The sequence below is a fragment of the Bubalus kerabau genome, chromosome 7 (genome assembly GCF_029407905.1).
Source record: "Bubalus kerabau isolate K-KA32 ecotype Philippines breed swamp buffalo chromosome 7, PCC_UOA_SB_1v2, whole genome shotgun sequence".
Taxonomy (NCBI): Eukaryota; Metazoa; Chordata; class Mammalia; order Artiodactyla; family Bovidae; genus Bubalus; species Bubalus kerabau.
The window spans coordinates 53814625-53837494 of NC_073630.1; positions in this window are offsets into that span (position 1 = coordinate 53814625).

Consider the following 22870-nt stretch of genomic DNA (forward strand, 5'->3'; position numbering starts at 1 on the left):
GGGCTATAGTCCATAGGGTTGCAAAGAGTCAAACATGACTGAAGAAACTAAGCAATCATGCACTATTAAAATCAGTCTGCATACCCTAAATTCACAAAAATTTGTGCAGACAGGCAGAGGGCTCAGAGATTTGTAGAAGAAATTTTCCCAGAATTAAAAACAGACTAAAATAGATCTTTGCAGCCAAATTCTCACATGGATAATTAAGAATGAACAAGATATAAAGCACATAGTAAAGAAAATCTATACAGGAATTCATTTCCATTTAAATTAGTTGTTTTCCCTCCTAATAGGAGGTAATAATAATGATGATGACCATAATGATAAGGGTAATAATAGTAAGACTCTTATTTGCAACTACCACTAAATTAAATGATTACTATGTGCCAGGTACTAAGTTAGCCACTTTACAAATAGTATCATATAATCCTCATAATATGCCTACATGTCTGTACTAAAACCCCCATTAAAGATGAGAAAAGTCCATCCTAAAGGATATTAACATGGTTTTCCCAGGTAATATATTTAATGTATGGCAGAGCTAGGATCCATACCTGAACATCTGTGAGTCCAGAGCACATACTTTCAGGGACTGTACAATAAAATGTGGTGATAAAATCTAGATTTATTCTATAACTTCTATGGTGTTTTTTTCTTACTGTTTGCTTGCTTCTCTGTATAATACCAAACAGCATCACTAGAAAGTAAGGACTAGAGATTTTAAAGTATTTTCCAATTATTTCAATGAGATGACATTTGCAAAGTTTTCATATCTTGTTTTAACGTCTCAGGAAGGCACCAGTTGAAAGATATTGCCTATGTCTATATTCATGTTTAACTCCTTCCCCCATATTCTTGTATGAAAGGATAAGATGGAAATATAAACAAGTTGCCATAGGACTGGAATGACAAATGTTATTTTTCCAGTCAAAAATACCCATTCAGGAGTAACATAAATCTTGAATACACGTTTACTGAATGCATATTTACCAAATCTGTTGAAATTCTGAGAATTCAACCAATAGCTAAGATATTGGGCAATGTTCTAATTTTGCTTACATTTACTTTGAAAACTCTGTTTTCTTAAAAACAGGATGCTGTGTTATTTGTGTAATTTCCTACACGACAAATCATTGTTCTGGACACTGGGTGCAGCAGGAGTTTCTAATACCTAAATGAGATTATACTAATTCTCAATTTAAAGCACTTAAATATCTTCCCATTGGTTGTAAAATATAATCCAAGACTTTTATCATTGAATATGTGGCTTTTTATTAGTCAGCAAACCTCTATTGGCATGTAGTGTATTGTTATGGTGCAATGATCCAATGACATCATCAGACATGATTCCAGGTTCTTTTCATCTTTCACCTCTACTCTTCTTAGCACATAGTTCTCTGTCCCCACTCTTATCATCTCCTGGTTACAAGATGAAAATTTTTCTCCAGGCTCCTGCCTTCATAACAGCCTAACTGGGGTAGGTAGATGGGGACAGAGAGAAAATTATGCTCCTACAAGGGAAAAGATGTAGGCAGACTACCTAGTAGAATAGGACTATTTACAAACCACCGCTAGTGTGGGGGGAGTGCTGGGAAATAGACTTTAGACAGACAGGCTGGAAAACTAAAAATAAAGTTTTATGTTTAAAGGAGGACAACTAAATAGATATTGGGTTTGTACCTAGTGGTACTTGACTAATATCTGGAAAAAATGTTAGTCATTGGGATTAGAAATTATTATTATTGTTCCCACTTAGAGAACTTATTTTATATAATCTAGCCTATTCAAATTGTTCCATCTCTTGTCCTGACATAATCTTCATTTTCTCTCTACTTAATTTTAGCTGAACCACTAATTCCTTGAATCATCCATGCACTTTCTCTCTTGTTTTATAGTTGCAGTCACTATAACTTTACTTTGCAGAATTCTGTCTTCTTAACTGCTGAGTTTCTTCTTTACCTAGATGTCAATTCAAGCATCTTTCACTTTATCAAGCATTCTCATATCTTCTTAAATGCATTTAAAATACCATTCCTTTATATTAATACTGTTCAGCCATAAAAAATAGAATAATGCCATTTGCAGCAAGATGGATGCAACTGGAGATGATCATACTAAGTGAAGTAAGTCAGAAAGGGAGAGACAAATATCATATGATATCACTTATTTGTGTAATCTAAAGTATGACACAAATGTACCTATCCACAAAACAAAAAGACTCACAGACATAGAGAACTGACTTGTGGCTATCAGGGTTGGGAGAGGGCAGCAGTGGGAGCTTGGTGTAAATTAGCAGGTGTAAACTATTATATATAGGATGGGCGAACAACAAGGTCCGACTGTATAGCACAGGAAACTATTCTCAATGTCCTGTGATAAACCATAGAGGAAAAGAATATAAAACATGTCCATATGTATAAAATGGAATCACTTTGCCATATAGCAGAGATTGGCACAACATTGTAAATCAACTTTACTCCAATAAAAAGTTAAAAATTTTTAAATACCATTCCTTTTTGTCACATCATACTGTGAACATTTGTGTATGCTTACATTATTATGAACAAGTGATTAACAGAGCTGAGAATTGAGGATATATTCAATCTGTGGACACAGGAAAATATTTAAGTGATAATGTGATGAATATCATTAAGCACTTGCAAGTGTTGTCAATTCTATCCTTGTGGCCATAAGAATATATATGTGTGCATGTACGTGTGTGTGTGTATACTAGAAGTTTATTCTTTTGTTAAATTTTTTTAAAAGTTTATTTTTAGTGAAAAGAAAATGTTTAGGCTGGTTGTATTATTAAATTTTAGCCAATGTAGAAGCGATAATATTGGATGTGTGAATAAGTAATCTTTTAGATGTTGTTTATACTATGATGACATAAATTACTAACCAAGTAATGTTGGATAATTGTCTATAATTTTGAATATATCAATCTATAAATAACACTAGTATAGCACTTTAGTGTTTTCAATTTGCTTTTATACCCTATTTACTTGATTTTTAAAACAGTCGAGTAAAGGTAGAGATGATAAATATCATTATTCTTTTTTTACAGAACAGATAAATGTGTGGTTCAGAGAGGTTCACGGATATGCCAAAGGTCAAATCGTGAGTGGTTAAATTAGAAATTAAACATAGATCTTTTGATTCCAAATCCACTGTTTAGTTAACTAATTCTGACTCTTGTGAATATGAGTATATAAAATTATCTACTTTTGTCCTCCTGAAGTGTTTTGTATTCACATTTTATTAACAGGTCTTCCCTGGTGGCTCAGTGGTAAAGAATCTGCCTGCCAGTGCAGGAGAGGAGGGTTTGATCACTGGATTAGAAAGATCCCCTGGAGAAGGAAACAGCAATCTACTCTAGTATGCTTGCCTGGGAAATCCCATGGATAGTGGAGCCTGGCAGGCTACAGTCCATGGGATCACAAAGATTCAGATATGACTTAGTAACTGAACAAAAACAACAATTTATTAATGGGATTTCCCTGGTGGTTCAGTGGTTAAGAATCCACCTGCCAATGTAAGAGACATGGATTTGATCCCTGGGTCAGGAAGATCCCCTGGAGAAGGAAATGGCAACCTACTCCAATATCCTTGCCTGGGAAATCCCACGGACATTGGAGCCTGGTGATCCACAGGGTCACAAAAGAGTCAGACACAACTTAGCAACTAAACAACAACACAATTTGTTAATAATGAATGCTACTTAATTATATTTTTAAAACATTATGTATACCTAAAACATCTTGAACATAACTTATTTTCTATGTAAAATGTTCATTACTGAAAGTCTAAATCGCTCAGTCCCTGGTGGAGTAAACAACTTGCCCAGCTTTGCCAAGAACTTCTCTGTGTTTAAAATTCCTAAGCCCCAGTACCTTCCTTGGTCCTGGGAAAATTAGAACATTTGATCACCCTCCTGAAACTGTAGAAGACAGAATGCTAAGCCCTATGTTCTTCTGAGCAGTCTTAGAATTGCAGACACTTCAACTGAAAATAAGGAATCTTGAAAGACAGGAAATTGTTGACACAGTTTAATAAAGAATTCAACTATTTATTAAGCTATTAAGCATAGTAAAAGTAATTTACCCAGAATTCTAATGAAAGGAAGCAGAGAGTAGAAATATTTTAAGAAAAAATCTTTATATCAGCAATTTCTAAAGCAATGCCAGTATACTAACTGAAGGAGGGTTTGGTATACTGTGTGGACTATGACTGTGTGCGACCTGCCAGGCTGTAAATGACCAGCTAGTTCTGGTTTGATCCTCACAACATGGACAGCAATGTTGATTGTAAGAGAATGATTGAAAAATGACTCTATCAAAAACTATTTCCTGTTGTAAAAATACTATAAATGTCATCAAACCAAGCCAATTTATGACTAGAAAGAGGTGTAACAGAAGAACGTGCCAAAAGAAGTTTGAAAACAAAGATGTAACAGATAACATTGCTGGAACTTCACAAGAGATGTGTCATTTCCTCTTAGATAATGAGAATGCTATTAATGACTACAAATTCTCTAGGAAAATGTTGCTGAGCATCATATTGGAACTTAGGGAATATCTTTGTTAAATAAACATTTAAAATTATTACAATGACAATATATTTAGCATGTATTGTAATCATACATAATATTTTATATGTATTTTCATTACTAGAGTTATCCCATGTGATTTCCATCTATGCAAAATGATGTTGTATATTTAATGAATGTTTTCATTGGTTTCAACTACATGGATAGATATTGATGATATATCTTTGATTGTACCTCCTTTTGTTTTTGAAATATAAAATATCAGATTAAAAAGAAATTGGGTGGGAGAGTAGAGGGAAAGGGTGAGATAAATGAAGAGAGTAGCATGGATGCGTATACAGTAACACATGTAAATAGATAGCCAATGGGAATTTGCTGTATGACTCAGGGAACTCAAGCTGGGGCTCTATAATAACTTAAGGGGTAGGAATAGGTGAGAGGTGGGATGGAGATTTAAGAGGGAGGGGGCATATGTATACCTATGGTTAATACACATTGATGTATGACAGAAATCAAACCAATATTGTAAAGCAATCATCAACCAATTAAAAATAAATAAATATAAAAACATTGAAAAAATCTATATATTATCTGTGGTTAAAAAAAAGGAAAAGTTGCACTTTATTTCTGAAACTCTTCCATTATTATATAAAGAGGGAAGATGTAGTAGACACCTAGCTCCGATCACTCAACCTCTTACCCTTACCTACTCTAAATCACATTAGAAAGTCTGTATAAGTCACTTGTCCAGACTCCCCTGAAGCAAGGAGGGGTCAGTGAAACATAAGCACAAGTCTGATCACACTATCTACCCCTTGTCTGTTTCCCTCTTCTTTTTTGGAACAGGAGAAAACAGTTAATAACTGCACAAACTTTTGAGTCATTGGTTCAACAGCTGCCTATCTCCCAATTATTTATATATTAGAGAAATAAACATTATTTATGTTTAGAGCAACAGAAGTCATGTTTTCTGTTATTTTCAGCTGAAATCTTGTTTAACTGACATTAACAGATAAATTTTCAGACAAAGTTGAATTTATACTATCAACGTCTTTTGAATAAGTTATGTATTAAATTTAAGAGTTAGTAAAACAATGACACAGAAGTGAAGGGGAAGAAATTACTGAAAATCAGACATGTTTACAAACGATATGTTTACAAAAATGATCAGAACAGATCAGATAAGATCAGTCGCTCAGTCACGTCCGACTCTTTGCAACCCCATGAATCACAGCACACCAGGCCACCCTGTCCATCACCAACTCCCAGAGTTCACTGAGACTCACGTCCATCGAGTCAGTGATGGCATCCAACCATCTCATCCTCTGTCATCCCCTTCTCCACTTGCCCCCAATACCTCGCAGCATCAGAGTCTTTTCCAATGAGTCAACTCTTCACATGAGGTGGCCAAAGTACTGGAGTTTCAGCTTTAGCATCATTCCTTCCAAAGAACACCCAGGGCTGATCTCCTTCAGAATGGACCGGTTGGGTCTCCTTGCAGTCCAAGGGACTCTCAAGAGTCTTCTCCAACACCACAGTTCAAAAGCATCAATTCTTCGGTGCTCAGCCTTCTTCACAGTCCAACTCTCACATCCATACATGACCACAGGAAAAACCATAGCCTTGACTAGGTGGACCTTTGTTGGCAAAGTAATGTCTCTGCTTTTGAATATGCTATCTAGGTTGGTCATAACTCTCCTTCCAAGGAGTAAGCGTCTTTTAATTTCATGGCTGCAGTCAACATCTGTAGTGATTATGGAGCCCAGAAAAATAAAGTCTGACACTGTTTCCACTGTTTCCCCATCTATATCCCAAGAAGTGATGGAACCGGATGCCATGATCTTCGTTTTCTGAATGTTGAGCTTTAAGCCAACTTTTTCACTCTCCACTTTCACTTTCATCAAGAGGCTTTTGAGTTCCTCTTCACTTCCTGCCATAAGGGTGGTGTCATCTGCATATCTGAGGTTATTGATATTTCACCCGGCAATCTTGATTCTAGTTTGTTTCTTCCAGTCCAGCTTTTCTCATGATGTACTCTGCATATAAATTAAATAAACAGGGTGACAATATACAGCCTTGACGAACTCATTTTCCTCTTTGGAACCAGTCTGTTGTTCCATGTCCAGTTCTAACTTGCTTCCTGACCTGCATACAAATTTCTCAAGAGGCAGATCAGGTGATCTGGTATTCCCATCTCTTTCAGAATTTTCCACAGTTGATTGTGATCCACACAGTCAAAGGCTTTGGCATAGCCAATAAAGCAGAAATAGATGTTTTTCTGGAACTCTCTTGCTTTTTCCATGATCCAGCAGATGTTGGCATTTTGATCTCTGGTTCCTCTGCCTTTTCTGAAACCAGCTTGAAAATCAGGAAGTTCATGGTTCACATATTGTGAAGCCTGGCTTGGAGAATTTTGAGCATTACTTTACTAGCGTGTGAGATGAGTGCAATTGTGTGGTAGTTTGATCATTCTTTGGCATTGCCTTTCCTTGGGATTAGAATGAAAACTGACCTTTTCCAGTCCTGTGGCCACTGCTGAGTTTTCCAAATTTGCTGGCATACTGAGTGCAGCACTTTCACAGCATCATCTTTCAGGCTTTGGAATAGCTCAACTGGAATTCCATCACCTCCACTAGCTTTGCTCATAGTGATGCTTTCTAAGCATCACTTGACTTCACATTCCAGGATGTCTGGCTCTATGTCAGTGATTACATCATTGTGATTATCTGGGTCATGAAGATCTTTTTTGTACAGTTCTTCTATGTATTCTTGTCATCTCTTCTTAATATCTTCTGCTTCTGTTAGGTCCATACCATTTCTGTCCTTTATCGAGCCCATGTTTGCATAAAATGCTCCCTTCGTATCTCTGATTTTCTTGAAGAGATCCCTAGTCTTTCCCATTCTGTTGTTTTCCTCTATTTCTTTGCATTGATCGCTGAAGAAGGCTTTCTTATCTCTTCTTGCTATTCTTTGGAACTCTGCATTCAGATGCTTATATCTTTCCTTTTCTCCTTTGCTTTTCGCTTCTCTTCTTTTCACAGCTATTTATAAGGCCTCCTCAGACAGCCATTTTGCTTTTTTGCATTTCTTTTCCATGGGGATGGTCTTGATCCCTGTCTACTGTACAATGTCATGAATCTCATTCCATAGTTTATCAGGCACTCTATCTATCAGATCTAGGCCCTTAAATCTATTTCTCACTTCCACTGTATAATCAGAAGGGATTTGATATAGGTCATACTTGAATGGTCTAGTGGTTTTCCCTACTTTCTTCAATTTAAGTCTGAGTTTGGTAATAAGGAGTTCATGGTCTGAGCCACAGTCAGCTCCTGGTCTTGTTTTTGCTGACTGTATAGAGCTTCTCCATCTTTGGCTGCAAAGAATATAATCAATCTGATTTCGGTATTGACCATCTGGTGATGTCCATGTATAGAGTCTTCTCTTGTGTTGTTGAAAGAGGGTGTTTGTTATGACCAGTCTATTTTCTTGGCAAAACTCTATTAGTCTTTGCCCTGCTTCATTCTGTACTCCAAGGCCAAATTTGCCTGTTACTCCAGGTGTTTCTTAACTTCCTACTTTTGCATTCCAGTCCCCTATAATGAAAAGGACATCTTTTTAGGGGGTTAGTTCTAAAAGGTTTTGTAGGTCTTCATAGAACCATTCAACTTCAGCTTCTTCAGCATTACTGGTTGGGGCATAGACTTGGATTACTGTGATATTGAATGGTTTGCCTTGGAAATGAACAGAGATCATTCTGTCGTTTTTGAGATTGCATCCAAGTACTGCATTTCAGACCCTTTTGTTGGCCATGATGGCCACTCCATTTCTTCTGAGGGATTCCTGCCTGCAGTAGTAGATATAATGGTCATCTGAGTTAAATTCACCCATTGCAGTTCATTTCAGTTCGTTGATTCCTAGACGTCGACATTCACTCTTGCCATCTCTTGTTTGACCACTTCCAATTTGCCTTGATTCATGGACCTCCAGGTTCCTATGCAATATTGCGGTTACAGCATCGGACCTTGCTTCTATCACCAGTCACATCCACAACTGGGTATTGTTTTTGCTTTGGCTCCATCCCTTCATTCTTTCTGGAGTTATTTCTCCACTGATCTCCAGTAGCAAAAAGTATATTAGAAATAATTTTTATGTTAGAGATTTTCTTTTAAAAATTTAAGCTTCTTAATACTCTGTTGACTCTCCTCTGTGAAAAATGATGCTATCATACAGGAAGTTCCTTCCAATTCTCATTCCTTATCTCCAAATGTTTTGTTAATTGAGTTATTATTTTTAAATAAGATTGATAATATTTATATTTTACAAACATTTTGAAATGGTTTAGTAGGTTTATTTGTTCATATTTTAAAGAGATGTAATGCCCACACCTTGCTTCTCCATTCCAAGTTTCCTCATTATTTGACTGAATATTTGGCTGTCTTTTACTAAGGACCTCAAATATCAACGTTCTATTCCTGAGGTTCTGGCATACATAAAATATTTTTCAGGTTGTCTTTGTAACTGAAGAAAATATATCCTGTATACAATTACTTAGATGCTTTATGTTTTTTTAGAACTATGTAAATAGTACTCAATCATAATTTTTTAAAAGGAAATATTTATTTCAGAAACATTTTTCTTCTTTTATGCCTAAATCCTCATGTTCTATTGTGTTTGTCAGGAGCCATAATTTTGCTTATGTTATTCTTTACAATATTGCATATTCCAAATCACTTATCTTCTCAAAAGTCAGCCATTAATCATTTTATATTTCAATTTTTTATTTTCTGTTATGGGATAATCACTCATAATCACTATGAAATTTTGAATTGCATTTTTATGTCCCTTGCTTCTAATATGACATTTATTTCTGTTATCTTTTTCTGGGTTATCGTTTTCTGCTAGATTTTTTTCACCTCTTTCACATTTCAATTATCTATTCTTCAATCATATTCACCTACTCTTTGAGTTTCTTTTGTTATTAAGGTCATTTGAAGCAATGTCTATTACAAATGTTATGTTTTCTTGATAAGTATTCTCGAAATGTAATGTCTTTGTATGCTTTGCCTTGTGTATTTTCTCTTTTCCAATGGACAAGTTATGTCTTGTGTCTTTCCTGCTTATCACTCATCTTTTAATGGAGCCAATTATTTGTTGGTAAAGATTATGGAAATTATAAAGTGGAGTGAGACAAGCCAGCTCTCAGCTTTAATTAGGGTATGCCATATCAACATATTTATTTTGTTTAAAAAAAAAAAAAAACATTTCTGTGTATTTGTTGTTTAAAATCTGTGAATCACAGGTTAGTTCTCTACATCTCAGGTTCTATGTGTTGATAATTTTCTCAGCCTCTTTCCTCCATCTCCCTGCCTTACATCTGTTCACCTCCCTCAGTAGAGGATTGCAGTAGTTGTCAGTAGGGATTTTTATTTCAGTCTACCTTCAAGGCCATCTTGTTGAGCCTAACAAAGTCATTCCAAGCACATAGTCCTAGAGCTTATCACTCCCATCACTGGCCAATTCCATATCCCTTTCAAAACTATGGTATTTAAGCTAATGGAAATTTTCAGTTTAATTTCATTTTTGAAGAGTAATACGCTATAGGAAACCACCAGAAATAATGGCCTTAAACTTGGAGTGAGACTTGACTTTACCACGTAAATAAAGTAATAACAATTGACTACCATGTTTAAGCAAACACTGTGTGTTTATACTCTGAAATACAGACTGCAATCTATAAAAACAAAAGAGATCATAAAGCTGTAAATCCCCTATTAAAAGTCCCTCTTGGTTGAGAATTTATTTGTTGATTTCTAATGACTCTATCAAAATTTGATGAAGGTTTGGCAAGAAAAGCAGACCTGCATTGTCCTCAATGAGCTAAAGGCACTTATGCTTGAATATCACACAGGGTCCCTAGGCTGTGCCCCTAGGAAAGCAGTTCAAATCAAAGCATCCATTCCCTGTGCATAGTCTCCTGGATATGCCTGCTGAGCATTGGCTGTATATTTTAGGAAATACCTCTACCATTTTCCTCCATCACTGAAGTTCAGGAATCAAACTAAATAGTCAGAGAGAGGGCAGAAGCAGGGCAGGTAATACCTGAACATTCCTAAGGATTTTGATAGAAATTGTTTGAAAGTTATACATAATGAGGATCCTTATTAACTCTCTCTACATGCTACTTTTTAAAAATACCCTAGTGATTGAATTCTCTATTTAGGGACTCTGCTATGTTATTAATAAAATAACACAAAATTCCAGTTTGTGTCATAGCTATATGTATTCATTATTAATTATTGCTACCATATCTGGAGAAGGCGATGGCACCCCACTCCAGTACTCTTGCCTGGAAAATCCCATGGATGGAGGAGCCTGGAAGGCTGCAGTCCATGGGGTCGCTAAGAGTCAGACATGACTGAGCGACTTCACTTTCACTTTTCACTTTCATGCATTGGAGAAGGAAATGGAAACCCACTCCAGTGTTCTTGCCTGGAGAATCCCAGGGACGGGGGAGCCTGGTGGGCTGCCGTCTGTGGGGTCGCACAGAGTCGGACACGACTGAAGTGACTTAGCAGCAGCAGCTACCATATGGATAGCACTGAAAGGCAAATGGACTTCCCTTGTGGCTCAGCTGGTAAAGAATCCACCTGTAAAGTAGGAGACCTGGGTTCAATCCCTGGGTTGAGAAGATGCCCCGGAGAAGGGAAAGGCTATCCATTCCAGTATTCTGGCCTGGAAAATTCCATGGACTACATCCCTTGGGGTTGCAAAGAGTCGGACAGGACTGAGTGATTTTCACTTTCACTTTGTAAAAGCAAATAATTCAGCAAACCTTCATTCTAATTACTCAACAAATCTTGATGAATATATACAATTGTTTTACAAAAGACAATGTATTTCTAACAAAAGGAAGGTATAAGTCAAGCTGTAATTATTTGATGTCAGGGATAAAATGTGTCATAAGATATAGCTGCAAGGAATCGAACAAATGTATTTGTATTTATTGCAAGATCATATGTTCTATTTTGTCTGAACATATTGGAGAAGGAAATGGCAACGCAGTCCAGTGTTCTTGCCTGGAGAATCCTAGGGATGGGGGAGCCTGATGGGAGGCCATCTATGGGGTCGCACAGAGTCGGACATGACTGAAGCGACTTAGCAGCAGCAGCAGCAGCATAGAGACTTTAGGAGGCTTCTGGCTGGCTTAGTGCAGGAGATGCAGGTTTGAACCCTGGGTCAGGAAGATCCCCTAGAGACGGAAATGGCAACCCAATCCAGTATTCCTGCCTGGGAAATTCCACGGACAGAGGAGCCTGGTGGCTACAGTCCATGAGGTCGCAAAGAGTCGGACGTGACTGAGCATGCAACATGCATGCAGAGACTTGAGAAGCATTAGTTAAGAAGCCTATGTTAAACTGCAATTACAGATCAATCACAGAATTGTACTCAATTGACACAGAAACAAACAAACAAAAGTCCGTCTCTATCTCTCGGCAGATAGCTAATGTTGGTCAGAGTAGGAGAAAGTCTCTCTACCCACACATTCCTTAACAGACTCAGGCTTACTGAGCCTCTACCATCTGATAATTGCATATGGACCCTGTGACCTAATTTCTTATTATGATAGGTGAAAAGAGATTGTAGTACACTTGCTATCTTATACTTCATTTATATACTTCAGAGATGATTATTTTCTGCTTAGAACCGATTCTAAAAGTAGCCATATCAACTCTCCTGAATGCACAGGGGCTATAAAAATATAACTAATTATTTTTTCTATGGAATAAGATGGATAATAGCCAATTAAATGCATTTTACGGTGTATGTGTGTGATGTATATGTGCATCAACTATCAAATACATTCTGACAAATACTGTGTCATCTGTTTAGGAATACAGTGTATACCTAAAATGTGGAAGGTGTGTTACCTGCTTCACAAATTTTTAATTCTGAGGAAAAATGTGTGATTATTAAATATCCTATATATGGTCTTCTGGAAAATTCTGAAAGAGATGGGAATACCAGACCACCTGACCTGCCTCTTGACAACCCTATATGCAGGTCAGGAAGCAACAGTTAGAACTGGACATGGATCAACAGACTGGTTCCAAATAGGAAAAGAAGTACGTCAAGGCTGTATATTGTCACCCTGTTTATTTAACTTATATGCAGAGTACATCATGAGAAACGCTGGACTGGAAAAGCACAAGCTGGAATCAAGATTGCTGAGAGAAATATCAATAACCTCAGACATGCAGATGACACCACCCTTATGGCAGAAAGTGAAGAGGAACTCAAAAGCCTCTTGATGAATGTGAAAGAGGAGAATGAAAAAGTTGGCCTAAAGCTCAACATTCAGAAAACTAAGATCATGGCATCTGGTCCCATCACTTCATGGGAAATAGATGGGGAAACAGTGGAAACAGTGTCAGACTTTATTTTTCTGGGCTCCAAAATCACTGCAGATGGTGACTGCAGCCATGAAATTAAAAGATGCTTACTCCTTGGAAGGAAAGTTATGACCAACTTAGACAGCATATTCAAAAGCAGAGACATTACTTTGCCAGCAATGGTCCATCTAGTAAAGGCTATGGTTTTTCCAGTGGTCATGTATGGATACGAGAGTTGGACCGTGAAGAAAGCTGAGCACCGAAGAATTGATGCTTTTGAACCGTGGTGTTGGAGAAGACTCTTGAGAGTCCCTTGGACTGCAAGGAGATCCAACCAGTCCATTCTGAAGGAGATCAGCCCTGGGATTTCTTTGGAAGGAATGATGCTAAAGCTGAAACTCCAGTACTTTGGCCACCTCATGCGAAGAGTTGACTCATTGGAAAAGACTCTGATGCTGGGAGGGATTGGGGGCAGGAGGAAAAGGGGACGACAGAGGATGAGATGGCTGGATGGCATCACCGACTCGATGGATGTGAGTTTGAGTGAACTCCGGGAGATGGTGATGGACAGGGTGGCCTGGCATGCTGTGATTCATGGGGTCGCAAAGAGTTGGACATGACTGAGCGACTGAACTGAACTGAACTGAACTGAGGTGGCCATAGTGGTAAAGAATTCATCTGCCAATGCAGGAGATCTAAGAGATGCCAGTTCAATCTCTGAAACTGGAAGATCCCTTGGAGTAGGAAATGGCAACACACTCCAGTATTCCTGCCTGGAAAATGTCACAGACAGAGGAGCCTTTTGGGCTACAGTTCAAGGGGTCACAAAGAGTTGGACATGACTGAACGAACAGACACGTGCGTGCAAATTATCTTGTCATTTTTAAGGAGTCCAGGTTTTGGGGGGAGTGTTCAAAAAATAAATCTATAATTTAAAACTTTGCCTCATTAAATAAGCTGTCTCTACTCCTGTCAATAATCACTCTAGCATTAATTGAAACATACGTATGACTCTCATTATACAAATGCTCTTTTCTAAATACAGATGGCTCTTAGAAATCTACTGTTGATATTTTTACCACATATTACTATTTTGGCTTCCTTTTTTATTGTTGCTTTGAATATACAAATTAAAATATTAGATTAAAATTTCATATACTTTTTGATAGTTTGGAGAATCACATCTATGTTTCATCAGTATAAAAGAGATTATATTGCAAGTAAGAATATTTGCAGCAATATGGAAACTCAAGTCATTTTTCTTCCCTTATTTTACTATTTTTCAAAAAACAATACAAAATAATATGTGGTGAAGCAAATAACTTATGATATATTGCAGTAATACTCTCACCACAGTCACCAAAAAGTTCGAGAATTCAGCAGAAGTTCAAGATATAAGAATATCTGGGAAACTTTGTAAGTAGCTCAACAATAATTAGAAAATATATAAAACATTTTACTTCAGGCTCTAGTACTGACATTTTCTAATTACCTTCTTACCTCATGAAGTACTTCTAAAGTTTTCAATAAGTAGATTTAGAAAGCATTAGAGATTAAGCTAATTGTACTAAATGCATTAAATACCTATTGATTGGGAGATAATTTATATATTATGACATAGTTTCTTCCCACCTAAGAACATGGGATGACTTTTCTTTTCTGCAGATCTCATGTTGTCTTTCAATAAATGTGTTCTCACTTTGTTCATATGCAGTCTCTGAATTTTTTATTAAATTTATGGGTAAGTATTTCATAAAGTTTCCTGATTTTGGTTTGATGGATTTGTTATTATTGTTGTTCATTGTGAATAGATTAATTTCCCCATTTCTTTTATTAGTTGTTTACTGCTAAATTCAAGACAACATACTGATTTTTGTAATCACTAATTTTATATCAAGTCACTTTATCAAGTTACCTTACTCATTTCAGTAGTTGAGAACAAAGATGTGGGTTGTAGGTATTAATCATATTATCACAAAGAAACATAATTTTCTCTCTTTCACAAAGTTTATATTGACTTCTGAATTCTTATATTTGTAAAAACTCAAGAAAATATTACATAATATGATGAGAGATAGGTTCCCATTAACTTATTTGTTTTAAATAATTTTAGAACTTTGTCCTATAAGGTAATGTTTGTTTAAAGATTCTGGTAAATGGCTTAATGATTTCTTCCTTATGTTTCTGTTGTACTCATACTTTTCATTAGGAATGAATTTTTATATTAGAAAATGCCTTATTGTAACCTACCAATAGAATTTTTCACTTTTTTTCCTTGAATATGTGAAGGTAAAATTTATATATATAAAACTTTTTATATTGAGTCACACTTTTATTAATGGAATAAAGCCTTCTTAATAATTTTACATTATATTTTCATAGATTCCTTGCTTCTATTTGTTGATATTTTATTTAAGAATATGTATTTTTATACTGATAAACAATTTCTCTGTGTTTGTTTTTGTCTCTCACTTTTTCTCTCTTTTTTTCTTTTTGAGATTTGAAACTTAAGTTGATCTCATAAAACAAACTGAAGAATTGTCTCTCTTTATACATTGAAAACAATGGAAACAACAAGAGACTTTATTTTGGGGGCTCCAAAATCACTGCAGATGGTGACTGGAGACATGAAATTAAAAGACAGTTGCTCCTTGGAAGAAAAGCTATGACCAACCTAGACAGCATATTAAAAAGCAGAGACATTACTGTGCCAACAAAGGTCCGTCTAGTCAAAGCTATGGTTTTTCCAGTAGTCATGTATGGATGTGAGAGTTGGACTATAAAGAAAGCTGAACCTGAATAACTGATACTTCTGAGCTGTGGTGTTGGAGAAGATTCTTGAGAGTCTCTTGGACAGCAAGGAGATCCAACCAGTGCATCCTAAAGGAAATCAGTCCTGAATATTCATTGTAAGGACTGATGCTGAAGCTGAAGCTCCAATACTTTGGCCACCTGATGCAAAGAACTGACTCGTTGGAAAAGACCCTGATGGGAAAAAATTGAAAGTAGGAGGAGAAGGGAATGACAGAGAATGAGATGGTTGGATGGCATCACCGACGAGATGGACATGAGTTTGAATCGACTCTGGGAGTTGGTGATGAACAGGGAAGCCTGGCATGCTGCAGTCCATAGGGTCACAAAAAGTCGGACATGACTGAGCAACTGAACTAAACTGATACCTTGAAATAGTTTAAATGAACTGAGAATGAAGCTACCTAACAGTTGGTTAAAACTTAGTTGATCCAGGTTGCTTACACTGTAGTGTTTAAACATATATTCTGTTTCTACCATTGTAATGCATATTTTCAACTTGTCTATTTCTTGAATCAATTTTGGTAATTTGTATTTGTTAGAAATCATCCATTTCCTCAAAATTTTTCAAATGTGTTGTATAAGGTTTAAAATGAGGTGATGTTTAATGCTTTTATTTTTCCTATAACTTTATTATTTCTCATTTTTCACTCTCATTCATGTATGTTTACTCTGTCAGCCTTTTAATAAATATCATTTGACTTTTAAAAATATGAGCTTCTGAATTTTATGCATACTGATAACTATCTCTTATTTTTTCTTAAATTTTATTCTATCTTTATTAAATTCATCTTCCTATTTTATCTTGGTTTATTTTGTTAAATAATGGTGCTCACTGACTAATTGCTTAAAAATAAATCAATTAAATTTGGCCATTCATCTTTCTAATAATGACGGTACCTGAAACTATAAACTTACTAATGGTATATAAACTTCCTCTTGGTACATAAACTTCCCATATGGGTACATCCCATAGTTTTTGATATGAAGTGTTCTCATATTTATTGCTTTTTGTATATTTTAAAATTTCCCAATGGACTCTCCAAAGGTAGTCTATAACTATTATTCTGAACACAAAAATAGTTGGGGATGACCAAAACACAGGGCCTAAAAATGTTTAGCATTATAGAACTTATAAAGATTCATTTTATCAGTTTATTTATGAGTTCTAGTATGTGCACTATTTTGTAAATTTTCCACAGATTTAAAAAAACATAAGCATCCTGTATGAGATAGCCATGATTCTAAGTATCCCTATCAAATTTGATTAATTGCATTTTTGTTCTGTGTTAATATTTGTTGCCTTTTATATCACTCAGTCTTTGAAGAGATTATTGAAATCTACATTTTTAATCTTGTAAATGTTTTGCATTTCCCAGATTTTCTTTTATGTATTTAGCTACTGTTTGCTCTATAAGGATTTTTAACTCTTTTCTACTACGTGTTTTCAAATCAACAAAAAATTCGTCTGTTCTTATTAATGCTTTAGCTAGCCTTAAAAATTCTAACTTGTCTAAATATATTTCCTCTTCATTATTATAAGTATTTAACCCTTATTTCCTTGTTCATTTTATTTCAATATCCTTTTATTTCTTTCATATTAATTTTTTCCTCTTTCTGCTGTTTAAGAGCATATAATCCAGCACTATTTTTTGACCTCTCTTTTTTTTAATGAAAGAAATCAATTCATTCACATTCAATGATGATGTTTAGACAATTGTTCTTCTTATATCTCACATAACATTTTTTTTTTTACTTCATTAGTTGCTCATTTTGATTTTCCATATTTTTGTTGGTTTGATAACAATTCCCCACCCCACCCCCAGGGAAAATCTCTGTGTTTCAGTCAATTATATTTTGAGAGGATAGAGGCAGTAACAAACGACCTAATATTCCCTGGTTTTCTAGCAATATCCAGAAAATAACCATAGTATATAATCTCATACATCATGTTCTTAACATCTATTCAGTAAACCGTTTTGTCCATAGAGAAACATTAATGAAGGCCATGTTAATCCATTTAGAGGGTTTGCCAGAGGATCTATGGCCTTGCCAATCTAGGCCATTTTATTTTCATATTAACTTACATAAGCAAAAGTCTACCAAGTATTTAAGATGTACAACATGAGTGATTATCTTCCAACCTCTTATAATAGACTAACTGCCACCACCAATATGTCAAATTTCAGTTTGCTTTTCTTTATTTGGAGCAATTCTGTTTTATTCAGCTTTGCTATATGGGCTGTTACAGATCAGCTATATGGGCAGTTACAGATCAGTTTCAGCATTCCTATCATATGAGTCTGCTTATATTATTACCCAGGATGAAGATACAGCTCTTATTTGGAATATGTTATGCTAGTGGTATAAGGAAAAAAGTAAACGAGAAAGCTGAACCACAACTGTACTTAAAGCCTTTGTTCCAAGAGGGTATGTTTTATCTACTCTGATCCCATTGGTCAAAGCTAGTCAAATGAAGTAGACCATCAGTGGTACAAGCAAGTAAAAATCTACATACAGAAGGAACTGCAAGTCACATGGCAATAGGAGGTGGATAATTCTCTTACAAGGAATGGAGGACTGAATACTAAAGGACAATACTGTGCTCTATGCCATCCCCTCATGAATTCTGAAGTGGTCCTTACCTTTCCTTCAGTGGCTACTACCCTTTTCTTTCTCTTCACACTTAATTATACATACCTTTTTACTAATATTTTCTTTTTTTTTAATTTTATTTTATTTTTAAACTTTACATAATTGTATTAGTTACTAATATTTTCTAACAAAAGAATTATGTTTCCCTCCTCACACTGCCCCTCCTCCAACTCACATTCATAAAAGTACAATAAAATTTTGAGACACTTTCTTTTGCTATATCATAAAAAAGGTATCATGAAAGGATTCTAATTACATTTTCTTTCTTGTCCCTAGATATTAGTCCATTAGTTTTTGGTTTTATGTACTGCACTAACTTTAGTATGGTTCTTTTTTTTATTTATAAGTAACACATTTAGTACCAGAGACTTATAAAATTTTTTCTAATTTTTACAATATAAAGATATTATCAGAATATACCTTGTTGTATTTCTTTTCTCAAAAATCATTCCTGAAATTCAATGAACTGTTTAATCTACTGGCTGGAATCTTTATATTAGAAGAATTATTTTTCTAGTATCTTTGATCAAATGTTACCCCTTTTCCACATGTGTCTTTTTTCTTCTCATGCCTAGCATAACTATGTATCCCCATTTGCCACACACAGCGTAGTTTATACCTGTGGTTACAGCAAATCTATTAATGCTGAGAAGAGTGGCGGCTGTGCGGGCGCAGAAGGGCCAAGAGGAGCTATTCCACATCCAAGGTCAGGAGGGGCGGCCATGAGGAGATACCCCTAGTCCAAGGTAAGGAGGAGTGGCTGCACTTTGCTGGCGCCACCATGAAGAGGTACCCCAAGCTCAAGGTAAGAGAAACCCAATAAGATGGTAGGTGTTGTGAGAGGGCATCAGAGGGCAGACACACTGAAATCTTAATCACAGAAAACTAGCCAATCTGATCACATAGACCACAGCCTTGTCTAACTCAATGAAACTAAGCCATGCCTTGTGTGGCCACCCAAGATGAGAGGGTCATGGTGGAGAGGTCTGACAGAATGTGGTCCACTGGAGAAGGGAATGGCAAACCACTTCAGTGTTCTTGCCTTGAGAACCCCATGAACAGTATGAAAAGGCAAAATGATAGGATACTGAAGGGGAACTGCCCGGGTCAGTAGGTGCCCAATAAGCTACTGGAGATCAGTGGAGAAATAACTCCAGAAGAATGAAGGGATGGAGCCAAAGCAAAAACAATACCCAGTTGTGGATGTGACTGGTGATAGAAGCAAGGTCCACTGCTGTAAGTGCAATATTGCATAGAAACCTGGAATCTCAGGTCCATGAATCAAGGCAAATTGGAAGTGGTCAAATAGATGGCAAGAGTGAATGTCGACATTCTAGGAATCAGTGAACTAAAATGGACTGCAATGGGTGAATTTAACTCAGATGACCATTATATCTACTACTGTGAGCAGGAATCCCTTAGAAGAAATGGAGTAGCTATCATGGCCAACAAAAGAGTCCAAAATGCAGTACTTGGATGCAATCTCAAAAACAACAGAATGATATCTGTTCGTTTCCAAGGCAAACCATTCAATATCACAGTAATCCAAGCCTATGCCCCAACCAGTAACACTGAAGAAACAGGTTGAACAGTTCTATGAAGACCTACAAGACCTTTTAGAACTAACCCCCAAAAAAGATGTCCTTTTCATTATAGGGGACTGGAATGCAAAAGGAGGAAGTCAAGAAACACCTGGAGTAACAGGCAAATTGGGCCTTGGAATGAAGTACAGAATGAAGCAGGGCAAAGGCTAATAGAGTTTTGCCAAGAGAATGCACTGGTCATAGCAAACACTCTCTTCCAACAACAGAAGAGAATACCCTACACATGGACATCACCAGATAGTCAACACCAAAATCAGATTGATTATATTCTTTGCAGCCAAAGATGGAGAGGCCCTATACAGTCAGCAAAAACAAGACCTGGAGCCAACTGTGGCTCAGATCATGAACTCATTGCCAAATTCAGACTTAAATTGAAGAAAGTGGGAAAAACCACTAGAGCATTCAGGTACGACTTAAATCAAATCCCTTATGATTATACAGTGGAAGTGAGAAATAAATTTAAGGGCCTAGATCTGATAGACAGAGTGCCTGATGAATAATGGATGGAGCTTCATGACATTGTACACAAGACAGGGATCAAGACCACCCTCATGGAAAAGAAATGCATAAAAGCAAAATGGCTGCTTGAGGAGGCCTTACAAATAGCTGTGAAAAGAAGAGAAGTGAAAAGCAAAGGAGAAAAAGAAAGATATAAGCATCTAAATCCAGAGTTCCAAAGAATAGCAAGGAGAGATAAGAAAGCCTCCCTCAGAGATCAATGCAAAGAAACAGAGGAAAACAACAGAATGGGAAGGACTAGAGATCTCTTCAAGACAATTAGAAATACCAGGGGAACATTTCATGCAAAGATGTGCTCGATAAAGGACAGAAATGGTATGGACCTAACAGAAGCAGAAGATATTAAGAAGAGGTGGCAAGAATACACAGCAGAACTGTACAAGAACGATCTTCATGACCTAGATAATCACGATGGTGTGATCACTCACCTAGAGCCAGACATCCTGGAATGTGAAGTCAAGTGGGCCTTAGAAAGCATCACTGTGAACAAAGCTAGTGGAGGTGATGGAATTCCAGTTGAGCTATTTCAAATCCTGAAAGATGATGCTGTGAAAGTGCTGCACTCAATGTGCCAGCAAATTTGGAAAACTCAGCAGTGGCCACAGGACTGGGAAAGGTCAGATTTCATTCCAATCCCAAAGAAAGGCAATGCCAAAAAATGCTCAAACTACTGCACAATTACACTCATCTCACACGCTAGTAAAGTAACGCTCAAAATTCTCCAAGCCAGGCTTCAGCAATACATGAACCGTGAACTTCCTGATATTCAAGCTGGTTTTAGAAAAGGCAGAGGAACCAGAGATCAAATTGCCAACATCTGCTGGATCATGGAAAAAGCAAGAGAGTTCCAGAAAAACATCTATTTCTTCTTGATTGACTATGTCAAAGCCTTTGACTGTGTGGATTAAAATAAACTGTGGAAAAATCTGAAAGAGATGGGAATACCAGACCACCTGCCTCTTGAGAAACCTATATGTAGGTCAGGAAGCAACTGTTAGAACTGGACATGGAACAACAGACTGATTCCAAATTGGGAAAGGAGTATGTCAAGGCTGTATATTGTCACACTGCTTTTTTAACTTATATGCAGAGTACATCATGAGAAACGCTGGGCTGGAAGAAGCACAAGCTGGAATCAAGATTGCTGGGAGAAATACCAATAACCTCAGATATGCAGATGACACCACCCTTATGACAGAGAGTGAAGAGGAACTAAAAAGCCTCTTGATGAAAGTGAAAGAGGAGAGTGAAAAAGTTGGTTTAAAGCTCAACGTTCAGAAAACGAAGATCATGGCAACTGGTCCCATCACTTCATGGGAAATAGATGGGGATACAGTGGAAACAGTGTCAGACTTTATTTTTTGGGGCTCCACAATCACTGCAGATGGTGATTTCAGCCATGAAATTAAAAGATGCTTACTCCTTGGAAGGAAAGTTATGACCAACCTAGATAGCACATTGAAAAGCAGAGATATTACTTTGCCAACAAAGGTCTGTCTAGTCAAGGCTATGGTTTTACCAGTGGTCATGTATGGATATGAGAGTTGGACTGTGAAGAAAGCTGAGTGCCGAAGAATTCATGCTTTTGAACTGTGGTGTTGGAGAAGACTCTTGAGAGTCCCCTGGACTGCAAGGAGATCCAACCAGTCCATTCTAAAGGAGATTAGTCCTGGGTGTTCATTGAAAGGACTGATGCTGAAGCTGAAACTCCAATACTTTGGCCACCTCATGCAAAGAGTTGACTCATTGGAAAAGACTCTGATGCTGGGAGGGATTGGTGGCAGGAGAAGAAGGGGACAACAGAGGATGAGATGGTTGGATGGCATCATCGACTTGATGGACATGAGTTTGAGTGAACTCCAGAAGTAGGTGATGGACAGGGAGGCCTGGTATGCTGTGATTCATGTGTCTGCAAATAGTCGGACACAAATGAGCAACTGAACTGAACTGATTAATATCCATCCTCTTTTACTCTCAATCGTGTCCAGCTTTGATAATAAATTATACAGTCAGCCTACCTATAAATCTTACTATTTGCAGGTGAACTCCTGAAACTATTTTCTAAAACTTTACCTTTTCCCTCATATGAAGTTGAATAAACTGTTCAACTACAAAATGTATCTATACCATTTTATATGTGACTGCAGTTATCCCACCAAGGGTGGAGCAAACTTCCCACCTCTTTGGCCTCAGTTGTATACTTCTTTTGCCAATGGGTTGTCAGCAGATGTGACTGAAGCAAAATAGGAAATGTGTTTTTATAATAGAAGTTGGCCTCTTGTTCTTCAATCACCATGAGAAGAATATGTCCTTTAAGGGTCCTGCTTGACCACTCCTACAAC